The sequence below is a fragment of the Bubalus bubalis genome, chromosome 16, assembly GCF_019923935.1.
Source record: "Bubalus bubalis isolate 160015118507 breed Murrah chromosome 16, NDDB_SH_1, whole genome shotgun sequence".
Lineage (NCBI taxonomy): Eukaryota > Metazoa > Chordata > Mammalia > Artiodactyla > Bovidae > Bubalus > Bubalus bubalis.
This window is the reverse complement of record NC_059172.1, coordinates 39,830,963-39,844,323: the sequence shown is the minus strand read 5'-3', so window position 1 is coordinate 39,844,323 and position 13,361 is coordinate 39,830,963. Positions and strand designations below refer to the sequence as shown.

Sequence of the window (13,361 nt, the reverse complement as noted above, 5' to 3'; positions counted from 1 at the left end):
CTGATAGACAGAGTGCCTGAAGAACTATGGACAGAGGTTCATGACATTGTACAGGAGGCAGGGATCAAGACCATCCCCAAGGAAAAGAAATGCAAAAAGGCAAAATAGTTGTCTGAGGAGGCCTTATAAATAGTTGTGAAAAGAAGAGAAGCAAAAGGCAAAGGAGAAAAGCAAAGACTTTTTTACCCATTTGAATGCAGAGTTCCAAAGAATAGCAAGGAGAGATAAGAAAGCCTTCCTCAGTGATCAATGCAAAGAAATAAACAGTAGAATAGGAAAGACTAGAGATCTCTTCAAGAAAATTAAAGATACCAAGGGAACATTTCATGCAAAGATGGGCTCAATAAAGGACAGAAATGGTATGGACCTAACAGAAGCAGCAGATATTAAGAGGTGGCAAGAATACACAGAAGAATTATACAAAAAAGATCTTCAGGACTCAGATAATCATGATGGTGTGATCACTCACCTAGAGCCAAATATCCCAGAATATGAAGTCAAGTGGGCCTTAGGAAGCATTCCTACAAACAAAGCTAGTGGAGGTGATGGAATTCCAGTTGAGCTATTTCAAATCCTAAAAGACGATGCTGTGAAAGTGCTGCACTCAATATGCCAGCTAATTTGGAAAACTCAGCAGTGGTCACAAGACTGGAAAAGGTCAGTTTTCATTCCAATCCCAAAGAAAGGCAATGCCAAAGAATGTTCAAACTACCGCACAACTGCACTCGTCTCACACCCTAGTAAAGTAATGCCCCCAAATTCTCCAAGCCAGGCTTCAACAGTACATGAACCATGAACTTCCAGATGTTAAAGCTGGTTTTAGAAAAGGCAGAAGAACCCGAGATCAAATTGCCAACATCCATTGGATCCTCGAAAAAGCAAGAGAGTTCCAGAAAAATATCTACTTCTGCTTTATTGACTATGTCAAAGGCTTTGACTGTGTGGATCACAACAAACTGTGGAAAATTCTTCAAGAGATGGGAATACCAGACCACCTGATCTGCCTCCTGAGAAATCTGTATGTAGGTCAGGAAGAAACAGTTAGAACTGCACATGGAACAACAGACTGGTTTCAAATAGGAAAAGGAGTACATCAAGGCTGTATATTGTCACCCTGCTTATTTAACTTATATGCAGAGTACATCATGAGAATCAGTGAGCTGGATGAAGCACAAGCTGGAATCAAGACTGCTGGGAGAAATATCTATAACCTCAGCTATGCAGATGATACCACCCTTATGGCAGAAAGTGAAGAATAACTAAAGAGCCTCTTTATGAAATTGAAAGAGGAGAGTGAAAAAGTTGGCTTAAAACTCAACATTCAGAAAACTAAGATTATGGCATCTGGTCCCATCACTTCATGGCAAATAGATGGGCAAACAGTGGAAATAGTGACAGAACTTCATTTTGGGGGGCTCCAAAATCACTGCAGATGATGATTGCAGCCATGAAATTAAAAGATGCTTGCTCCTTGGAAGAAAAGTTATGACCAACTTAGAAAGCATATTAAAAAGCAGAGACATTACTTTGCCAACAAAGGTCCATCTAGTCAAAGCTATGGTTTTTCCAGTAGTCATGTATGGATGTGAGAGTTGGACTATAAAGAAAGCTGAGCATCGAAGAATTGATGCTTTTGTACTGCGGTGTTGGAGAAGACTCTTGACAGTCCCTTGGACTGCAAGGAGATCCAACCAGTCCATCCTAAAGGAAATCAGTTCTGAATATTCATTGGAAGGACTGATTTGAAGCTGAAACTCCAATCCTTTGGCCACCTTATAAGAAGAACTGACTCATCTGAAAAGATCATGATGCTGGGAAAGACTGAAGGCGGGAGAAGAAGGGGACAACAGAGGATGAGATGGTTGGATGGCATCACCAACTCAACAGACATGAGTTTGAGTAAACTCTGGGAGTTGGTGATGGACAGGGAGGCCTGGCATGCTGCAGTCCATGGGGTCACAAAGAGTTGGACACAACTGAGTGACTGAACTGAACTGAACTGATGGCTTCATGCACATGATCTGAGGAGAAGGTCCACTCTCAGTCTCTGTCTTTTCTCGCAAGCACATAAGAATAGCAGTATACTGCTTTTAAATACAAGCAGTATTTTTCTCACTTTCTGGGCAGATGGATTATGTATTTTCAAAATTGTTGTGGCTTATAATTCATAGACAAAGGTAGTGGTTTACTCACAGCAAGATAAATGCAGGAGCAAATGGAGCCACAAGTTGAAAATAAGATTCACTCACCTGAAAGGGGCAGAGAGATAGACTGACACCTTCTTGACTGACAGTGGTTGTCAAGAAGCATCCAGAATTTATGGTGTCTCAGAAACACTAAGTTTTGGGTAAAATGACAGCACTGAAAGAACTGCTAAACCAACAGAGGGTGGAATGTAGTATAGAGAATGTATGGTGAGCAGAATTCTGAAGGACTGGGAGAGAGTCTGCCAGAACCCAAGATATTTGTTTTTAGTTGGCCAGATGCAAGTTCAGGAAAAAGACCGTAAGAACTGGTAAGAGCAGGCTTGACCTTGGTTGTTCAGATTACAGATTTTGAAGCCAGAGTGTCTGATTTTAGATCCACTTCACAGCTGAAAAATCTTGGGAAAATCAATATCTCTTTACCCTGTTTTTTCCATCTGTAAAGTGGAAAATCTAACAGTACTCATTTCACAGGACTGTTGTGAAGTTTAAATGAACATATGTAAATTAGAAATCTAAAGCCTAGCACAAAGTAAGCATTTCAATTTAGTTCTTTTGATTTTTACAGGTTGTCTAAATAGGAACTAATGTGGAATACTAATGATAGGACGTAAATGGGGATGAGAACTGGCAGTGTTTTCAGCTTTGAAAATTTAATAAAGACTGTTTCTGTTAAAATAGATGACTGAACTCCTACAATATGGACATAAATATGGGAGTGAAAAAGTCACCCTGGTACACTTGGCCAGGCCTAGAAGGTCTGGTTCAGCTGAGACCTTAAAGATATACCTGACCTTATGAGCAGATAGCTCACAATCTCAGACGGAGAGGAAACTGTCCCAGCTTTTGGGATGCATACAAAGTAGTTTTGAAACTGTTTGACTTATTTTTCCATACTATTATTTAGTCATTTTCATTATTAAATTTATCACAAATTTAATACAAAAGCATATATGACATATATATAGCCTAATAATAAGACATACACCTGAATATCTAGCAACCAACATAAATTACAAAACATTAACAGAATCTTTGAAGTCCCCCATGAACTCTTCTCTAATCATAACATTTCCTATTCTCCCATAAGTTACCAAAGTCCTATATTTTCCCAGAGGTTTTTACCACCTGTACATGTGTCCCTAAACAACACACAATACAGCTTTCAGGGCTTTGAATTTTATGTTTGTGGAATCAAACTGCTTGTACGCTTTTGTAATTTGCATGTTTTTCTCAGCATTGTCTTTAGTTGATGCATGTATCCGTGATCTCTCATTTTTATTTTGACTTGTTAATAAAAGTTTCAAGTCACTGGGAAAGCATAAAAAATTTTAAACTGCAGGTACTTAATGATATAACTTTAAGACATATACACCAAAATTTATTGAAACTACAGGGGAAAAATCAACAAATTCACTATCACAAGAGGAGATTTTAATCTAACTCTAAAACAAACATTCAAGAAGAGAAAAAAATTAGAAATAAGAGGGAGAAACAGAGAAACAGTTGTACAGGAAACAAAGAATTGGTGACCAGTCAAGTAACGTATTACCAAGAGAACTAGCATGGGTTAGATTAACATGATTAAAAACAAGCATTCACCAGAACATCCTTTTTATCCACGCCTCTTGCTAGACTACGAATAGAACCATAAAGAGAAATGTAAAATTTTCAAAACTACTCTCATACCAACAAGGAGTTTTCTCAATTCTTTCTGCTAAGGAGAAAACTGTTTTGAATATTTGGATCCACACCATTAATTGGGCCACGTTTAATACGGATAAAGGGTCACTGTAGATTTATAGATTCCCTATATATTGGTTCCTCTCTTTTCCACTTCAACAAAAGAGTAAGTGATCTTAGGGCTACTCTGTTCTAATATGCGGACAATTCTGAGGTTGAAGCTTTGGGTTTCTAAGAAGGAGCCTGATGAGGGTTCCTTTTAAACTGTGTCCTCTAGTACAACTTATAAGAATTATCAGCATTAGGGCCCAGGGTCCAAGCCTGGGAAACAAGTTGTATTTTGCTTCCTAATTCTCATAATTCCTCGTAGCCAGATTTTTCACAGGGATGTGTAGCTATCATCTGGTGTGAAATTCAGTTGTTCCTCAGTTTCCTGAAAATAGTAACACCTATAGCTCACCAAATGACACCTTTTTTTTTTTTTTCTGACAAGGACATTCCTTAATCTGAGCTTTCTCCTTCAGAATCGGTTTTGCTTCCATGGGAATCATCCTGATTGTGCAACTTCAGTTATTTAGAGTTTCTTCCTCATCTTTGCCTCCTCTGGAGACCTTTCTCCATACTCTGAACTCCTGATCAGGCTTTAATTCTTCTTCAGGTCATTAGAATCCTGTACTTTCAGATTTATTATCTGTAGTACTTCCTCCCTTGTCTCTGGGAACTCTTCCTCCTCTCTGTAAGTGGAAGAGTAGGGGAACTCTTCTTACACCCCCTTTACCTCTCATGAAACAGAATGATCATCCTGCTTTTAATATGTATGTATATAACTGACCTCTATATGAGGGAGCAACTCGCCTGTTACTGTATGTGTGTAACCCAGTTGTAAGGTAGTGTGCCTGCCATTTGAAGAAGACAGTTAAAACTTCTCAGCCTGCAATATAAAGCCATGGGTCAGTCTGCAGAGCGGGACGTGAGTCAAAGTCTCACCTGAAACTTATTCTATGTGTCAGTCACATGAGAAATAAACCTATTTTTATCAGACTAAAGAACAGAATGGAAAAAGTAGAAAACAGATACGCAAAAGATGTAGATATAACAGATATACAAAGTCTTTCATATAGTTTGCACTGAAAAATGACAAGATTTTTCTGGAGTTCCTCAGTGAAGGATGGGAATATGGTAGTCAAAATCAAAAGTGACATACAGAGACTTGCCAGAAACTAGGGAGAAAGGGACACAGATAAAACTTCAATGAATTAGGACCAAATATAGAGATCTCAGCAGGTCAGGAAGCAACAGTTAGAACTGGACATGGAACAACAGACTGGTTCCAAATAGGAAAAGGAGTATGTAAAGGCTGTATATTGTCACCCTGCTTATTTAACTTATATGCAGAGTACATCATGAGAAATGCTGGGCTGGAAGAAGCAAAAGCTGGAATCAAGATTGCTGGGTGAAATATTAATAACCTCAGACATGCAGATGACACCACCCTTATGGTAGAAAGTAAAGAAGAACTAAAGAGCATCTTGATGAAAGTGAAAGAGGAGAGTGAAAAAGTTGGCTTAAAGCTCAACATTCAGAAAACTAAGATCATGGCATCTGGTCCCATTACTTCATGGGAAATAGATGGGAAAACAGTGGACACAGTGGCTGACTTTATTTTTCTGGGCTCCAAAATCACTGCAGATGGTGAATGCAGCCATGAAATTAAAAGACGCTTACTCCTTGGAAGGAAAGCTTTGACCAACCTAGACAGCATATTAAAAAGGAGAGATATTTCTTTGTCAACAAAGGTCCATCTAGTCTAGGCTATGGTTTTTCTGGTGGTCATGTACGAATGTGGGAGTTGGACTATAAAGAAGGCTGAGTGCCGAAGAATTGATGCTTTTGAACTGTAGTGTTGGAGATGACTCTTGAGAGTCCCTTGGACTGCAAGGCGATCCAACCAGTCCATCTAAAGGAGATCAGTCCTGGGTGTTTATTGGAGGGACTGATGTTGAAGCTGAAACTCCAATACTTTGGCCACCTGATGAGAAGAGCTGACTCATTTGAAAAGACCCTGATGCTGGGAAAGACTGAGGGCAGGAGAAGAAAGGGACGACAGAGGATGAGATGGTTGGATGGCACCACTGACTCGATGGACTCCAGCAGTTGGTGATAGACAGGGAGGCCTGGCGTGCTGCGGTTCATGGGGTCTCCAAGAGTCCGACACGACTGAGCAACTGAACTGAACTGGTAGAGATCTCAGCAGACCAGATATGACTGGAGTGAATCCCTCCTTGGATTTGTTCAATGAAATGCTTTGACATTCTGTTTATTTACTAATTATTCTCTATACTTTTCCCTCATATCTAACAGTCTTTGAGAGTTTCAGTCTGTTTTATTATCTGCTAAGAATGAAGACCTGGTGACCCATAAGCCCAGAGGGGTGTGCTCAGATGAAGCTGGATTGAGAGTCAATGAAACTCAGGGCACAGGGCCAATGCTATTTTTAAGCAGCTCCTCTAGTCCTAGCAATTTTTCTTCCAGAGATAAACCATATGTCTGGATTTTACTTTACTTAATGAGGTTACATTCTTTTTTTTTTTTTTTTTTTTTTTTTTTGGCTTGTCAATTTTTTTTTAAATTTTATTTTATTTTTAAACTTTACATAATTGTATTAGTTTTGCCAAATATCAAAATGAAAATGAGAGGTTACATTCTTTAAAACTTAGTTCAAGCAGGAAGAAAGGCATAACATACATTTTTCACATGACCTGATTTTGGCATTTCCCCAAGGTCTCTCATGTGACCAGAGTCCTTCAGTTCTTAAGTTTCAGACCTGTGACCTGCTTCCTCCTCCTTCCCCTTCTGAATTGAGGTTCTGTCATGTTCTTGGGCTTCCCTGGTATCTCAGATGGTAAAGAATCTGCCTGGAATGCAGGAGACCTGGGTTCAATCCCTGGGTTGGGAAGATCCCCTGGAGAAGGGAATGGCAACCCACTCCAGTATTCTTGCCTGGTGAATTCCATGAACAGAGGAACCTGGAGGCCTACAGTCCATGGGATCACAAAGAGTCGGACACAACTGAGTGACACTGTTTTTTTTTCATGTTCTTGATAAGTTCATTACTAGCGTTAATTACAAAAATGAGTCCCCAACTGGGAAACTACCTCTGGAATCATACCTCCCAAATGCCAAAAACATGCCCAGATACCTCCAAGTATCAATTGCTTTGTACTCTTCAACACAATAATTCACCTACATGTTAAGATACTATTTCTTTGTCACTGGATGTTTACATGAAATACACCTTTTTGGGGTAAATACTATGATAATTAAGGCCACACATTCAAATTTTTAAATTATTAACTCTATTATCAATATGCTACATGTAGAAAGGAGAAGTCACAGACAGTTCACACATAGAAAAGAGCACTATCAGAAACTTAAAATATCAAAGTGGCAGTTGTTATTTTATAAACCTTGATGTGAAACAATATAGAACTAGCTTAGGACCTTGAACAGCTATCAAAAGTTTTTTTTCCAGACTTTCCTTTCTCTGTGGTTTAGGGAGCCAGTATATTGAAGGTGGGGAAGATTCTTTTATTCAAAGAACTGTGCTTTCTTTTTCCATGGTCCAGGGTTTCCTACGATACAGCGATATATGGGAAGGAGGATCTTGTGACTCAGAAAGACTTCTGACAGGAGAAATGTGGATGGAATCTTCATCCCTCATCACACCAGCCCTCTCTGCCAGCCCCAGCAGGGCTTACCTCCTCCAGCCCCATTTCACACAGCTGTGTGAGGAAGGCCAGGACTGACAAGAGGCCCATGTCACCAGACCATTCCTAAGCAGGACTTCCCTAGAGGTCTACATGACATCAGACAGGAAATAATAATTTCTCCAGAAGACAGGAGTTCCATAAAATATCTGCAATTATTTGGGGGGTGAGGGAAAGGTTGGAGAGAATGGAGAGACAGCCTGGAGAGGACAGTGACCCCCCCCATGGTGGGGCTCAATGAAGAGTGAACTAAGAGAGGGCAATGGCTCAGAAAACCTCTTAGAAAAGACCACCTAACAGCAGCCTGCCTCAAATCTTCAAAAGTGTGAAGTGTTGTGTGCTGAATGAATGGGGAAAAAAAGATGTTACACAGAAGACTTCTGGTTCAAGATGGCAGACTGAGCATATTTTGCCTTTCCCAATCCTTAAATCCCAATAAAATAAGAGTAAACTAATAGGTTTAAATAGAATAAACAAATAACAGCAAAGAGAACAATATAAGGTAGAGAGGAAGTGTGAGGATGCAGTCTTGGGAAACAAAATATTTCAACATATTTCTGAAAACAGATGAAAAAGCGCTGACAAATGCAATAAGCTGGAGGAAATCACAGCCTGCACAGAGCTGCAAGGTACCACAGGGAAGAGGAAATCATATGCCTGGCCAAAGCCTACGATCAGAAGGTGAGGGTTAGATGTGAGTTTGAAAACAAAAAGGTTAATTGAAAATCTGTATAGAACACTCTTCTAGCCCTTGCTGCTATAGGAAGAGCTTAGGCAGCCCAGCATTTGACACCAGGACAAAAAAAAAATCTCTAAAGAAATTAAATGAATTATTAAGGGAGAACTAGGGTGCCTAATGGGAGAAGGCAATGGCATCCCACTCCAGTACTCTTGACTGGAAAATCCCATGGACGGAGGAGCCTGGTAGGCTGCAGTCCATGGGGTTGCTAAGATCTGCACGACTGAGCAGCTTCACTTTCACTTTTCACTTTCATGCACTGGAGAAGGAAAATGGCAACCCACTCCAGTGTTCTTGCCTGGAGAATCCCAGGGATGGTGGAGCCTTGTGGGCTGCTGTCTGTGGGGTCACACAGAGTCAGACACGACTGAAGTGACTTAGCAGCAGCAGCAGCAGGGTGCCTAATGATACTATTGTCACAGAAAAGTTAGGTCCTATTTTTCTAGTCTGCTCTCATTTCTAAGAATTCATTTTAAAGAAAAACTTCCAGTCAACAAGCCCTACCAAATACACAGGACTCCCAGTCAGCCCTCTTATTCCCGCCAGTCTTAAACATGAGAGGTGTTTTAGTTACCCACTGCTGTTACCAAATCACTTCAAAACTTAGTGGCTTAAAATAATCTTACACAGTTTCTGAGGGTCAGGAACTCAGAAGCAGTTTAGCAGAGTCATTTTCACTCAGTTCTCTCATGAGGTTGCAGTCCAGATCTTGGCTGGGTCTATGGCTTCCCTGGTGGCTCAGAAGAATTTGCCTGCAATACAGGAGATCCAGGTTCAATCCCTGGGTCAGGAAGATACCCTGGAGAAGGGAATGGCAACCCACTCCAGTATTCTTGCCTGGAGAATCCCATGGACAGAGAAGCCTGGTGGGGGACAGTCCATGAGGTTGCAGAGTTGGACATGACTGAGAGACTAAGCACAGCACACTCCGTTATCTGAAGGTTTGACTGGGACTGAAGGATCTGCTTCTAAGCTCTCTTATGTGGCTGTCAGCCAGGCCTTACTCCTGTGCTGTGTTTCCTCATATGGCAGTCATTAACTTCTTCCAGAAAGATAAACACATGAGAAAATACAAAACAGGAGTCAGGAAGTCATAGTGCTTTTTATAACCTAAACTGTGAAACTGCAAACCATCATATAAGCCCTATTTTACTATTTGCACAGACCAACCTTGATACCATGTGAGAGGGAAGTACACAAGGACAAGAATATCAGAAGGTGACATCACTGAAGACCAAATGGGAGGCTGGCTGCCACAGTAGGCAAAAATGATTACCAGACATGTGGCGAAAACCTGAAGCACCAAAGGAAAAACCAATAATCAAATGTACAATGCCACTCCAGAAATACATTGTTAGAATAGATGAGTATCCTCAGATATATTTTATAAGCAGCAAGGAGTGATAGGCCAAAAGAAGACAGGAGTTAATACAAAAGAACAGGATTTTGCAAACAGTATTGCATTAGACAAAAGTATGTACAGGCACTCTTTTATATTCTAAAGTAGCCTGTAGAGTGGGGCACCATCAATACAGCCCTAAGAACTGACCTGAGCTCTGAGTATAACTCATGGAAGCGAGTGTAAAGAGATCTGCATTTTTTCAGGTCTTAGAATTAGTGCCTGTGTCCGGTTTGTTCTAAGCCCCTTCCTGGGGGTCCTGTATAACTGCAATTAGAACTGCTGTTCATTTTGCTTCCACACTGGATGTGGGCATTATTGGAGTACAAAAGCATGTTTGTTCCATTTCTGAACTTGTAAATATTTGTAGCACAACCAAGAGTTAAACACTGAGGATACCTTACTGCTTTTCATAGTTAAAATTACTTCTCTTTTTTTCCCCTTAAAATCTATTAACATTATTTGGGCTCCACTTCAAAGTCTAATTCTACTCTTTCTCTGTACAAATTCTGAGAGCTGATGTGTACTAGGTGTGGTGGTAGGTGCTACAGATATAATAACGAGCAAGACATGGGGCTTACACTACATGGAACAGGCAGGCAATTTTCACTGCCTTATGAAAAAGTCTGTGATGGTGGCAAGTATAAAGAGTTATGGATATAAACAAGAGGAGCTCCTAACCCTGTCTTTGGGAGTATGCAGTCATGAAGGGCTTCCATTCCACCTCTCTATTTGATTTTGCTTCCTAAATATCTCTAAGATCCATAATAGCCTCTTTTCTACCACACTGTGTGGCTAGGCCAAGGTACTGTCATCAATTGCTTAGACTATTTCAATAGACTCATAAATAAATGATCTTCCTGAATCCACTTTTGTCCCTCTGCAATCTGTTTTTCACATAGCAGCCAGGGTGTTATTTTGAAAACACATATTTTACCATGTCACTTTTCTGTTCAAAACTGTTCAGCAGCTTCCCAATGCTCTTATAAGGATAAATTCCTTTAACATAATTCACCCTATACCTATCTCTCTAGTTACATCTGAACTGACACATACCTCCATGACCCACTTTACGCAAGCTGCAGTGGTCTTTTGTGCACCACAGCTTGCATTCTTGCTACATACTTCTGAATATATCATTTTCTCCTGACTTCAATATTTTCCCTTATCCCTTTGCCTTATTAACTCTACCTCTTCCTTCAGATCTCAACTCAATTATCGTTTCCTCAGAGAAGACTTTCTTGATCTCTCTTATGTCCTTGATAACATAAAATATATCTTATTTTATGTGCTTATAGTAGCATGCTTTTCCCTTTCATAACATTTGTTATACTGAGGTATTTCTTCTATTTGTGTAATTGTTTAACTGAAGTCTTTCACCTAGATACACGCCCCCTAAAGTCAGGAATTCTATTAGGAGCAAATAAGTTGTTATTGAATAATTAAACAGGAAAGAATCTGAATTTCCTCCCTAAACATAGAAAATTTTAATTCTCTCCCTAAATGGAAAAGAACTTAAGCTAAATGATTAGATTGATGATTTTAAAAAATCAGTTCATTATAACTAAACATGATGACCATCCAACCAGAGGAACCAATTCATCAACATATACTAAAGGAAACCTCCCAGCTCCTTTAAAGTCAATCCATAATTCTTCAAAGAGAACCTGAAGGAGGATATCTACATGGAAAAGGAAAGCTTATGCCCTTACCCCAACTTCTGCCCCCTCCAAACACTCTTTTCCTCAAGATCTTAATATCAGAGATATAGGCATGGAACCAAACTTACTCTCTCCCACTTTCTAAGATCTCTAAATTCTCTCTCTCTTTTTTTTTTTTTTCGGCCACACCACACAGCATACTGGATCTTAGTTCCTGACAGGGATCAAACCTGTGCCCCGAGCAGTGGAAGCACAGAGTCCTAACCACTGGACTGCCAGGGTAATCTCTAACTTTTCTTTCTTTGTATTTCCTAAAGTTGATGTTACAGAGGAGACATATGCTTGTCAGCTTCTATTCCCCTAAGAGGAAGAGGTTTTTTCAGGGAAAAGAAAAGGACTAACTTTCACTTGGTCTTCATTGTAAAATAATATTTCTAATTTTATAACAGTAGGTTGTTTATAGGGACAATAAGATTCCCTTTAAGAACTTGGGAAGAAGGTTGCACACTGAGTTTTAAATTATTTTTTTTAAATGATGGTTTGCATTAGAGATACGTAAAGTCACAAAACAGAGACAGAATAAGCTCTTATCAAGACGGGATGGGGAACACGTGTACACCCGTGGTGGATGCATGTTGATGTATGGCAAAACCAATACAATATTGTAAAGTAAAAAAAAATAATAATAATAATAAAAAAGTTGAAAAAACAAAGACTGGAACAAAACTATATTATTAAATATACTAACACATACAGGGTAAAAACATGACAATTTTAAAGAGATTAATTGGCAAAGTGAATTCAGCAAAGGGAAAGTCAGACATTGGTAGTGTTTTATTTCATGGTCAGAAGAGAGGGTGTCCTGGCCCAGTATGATGACCAGCCAGGTGCTATAGCAGGTATGACCATGTGCACTTGCCAATTTTCAGGGCTCTATGATACCAGGCATTAAGAGCTCCAATTGGCTGCTCTTTTTCTAAACTGCAGGCTCACTAAGCAGCCTTCTAGCTATAATTAACTTTTCCATTTCCGTTGGTCTCCAGAAAAAGCATTTACATTATCTACCTAATGGTTACACGTTTTTAAAAAAAGTTGTGGTACAAATAATGTACAATATTATGTAAGTTTCAGGTATAAAACACAGTGGTTCACAACATGTGTAGCTATTATAAAAATACAGGTTATATTCCCTATATAATACAGTATGTTGTACAATATATCCTTATAGCCTGTTCGTTTTATATAATTTGTACCTTTTAATCCCTTACCCTACTTGCTCCTTCCCTTCTTCCCTCTCCCGACTGATAATCACTATAAACTGACTTTAAATTAATTAACCAGCATTTTAGATTTTAGTCATTGGCCTCTATAAGCCTTCTTAAAGGGAGTCCCTTTGAGAAAGAGATCTAGCTCTCACCACACTGACAAGCATGTTTCCAAGCTGATAGTTTGAGAGCCATACTCTGGCTTGTTTTGAATTTTCCAAGGAAATGCCTATCCAAAAGGATCTATCTGAATAGAAAACCAAATTCCCAATGGGATACCAAGTTTTCCTCTAAGTGATTCCGAGTTAAACCTGCAGCAATTTACATGGAAAGCCTACCTCTACCTGACACTGAAGAGCTGCCTCTCTCCTTCCCTGCTGGAGAAGACAGAGGAAAGAATCCGTGAACTTGAAGAAAGAACAATAAAATCACCAAATTGGAACAAAAAAGAAAAAATAAACTAAAAGACAAAGCAAACCAGAAACCTCTGGTGTCCCCAGAAGACAGTAGAAAGGAGGAGAGACTGAAAAAAGTACCAAAGAAGTAATAGATATCTTCCTAAATTGAGCCATTAACTTACAGAATTAAGAAGCTGAGTAAATCTCATACAAGATAAACCCCTAAACTCACCCAAACTTAAATA

At 39.5% G+C, this 13,361-nt stretch overlaps 1 protein-coding gene across 1 annotated transcript in view; it reads right to left on the bottom strand.

Moving 5' to 3' along the window:
* SYT9 (synaptotagmin 9) overlaps positions 1-9,123 on the bottom strand; it is a 340,283-nt gene extending 331,160 nt beyond the window's left edge. The window contains exon 1 of the mRNA XM_044929459.2: positions 9,020-9,123. The gene's annotated coding sequence lies outside the window, so the exon portion shown is untranslated. The remainder of the gene's footprint in view (positions 1-9,019) is intronic.
* Positions 9,124-13,361: the final 4,238 nt, after the last annotated feature.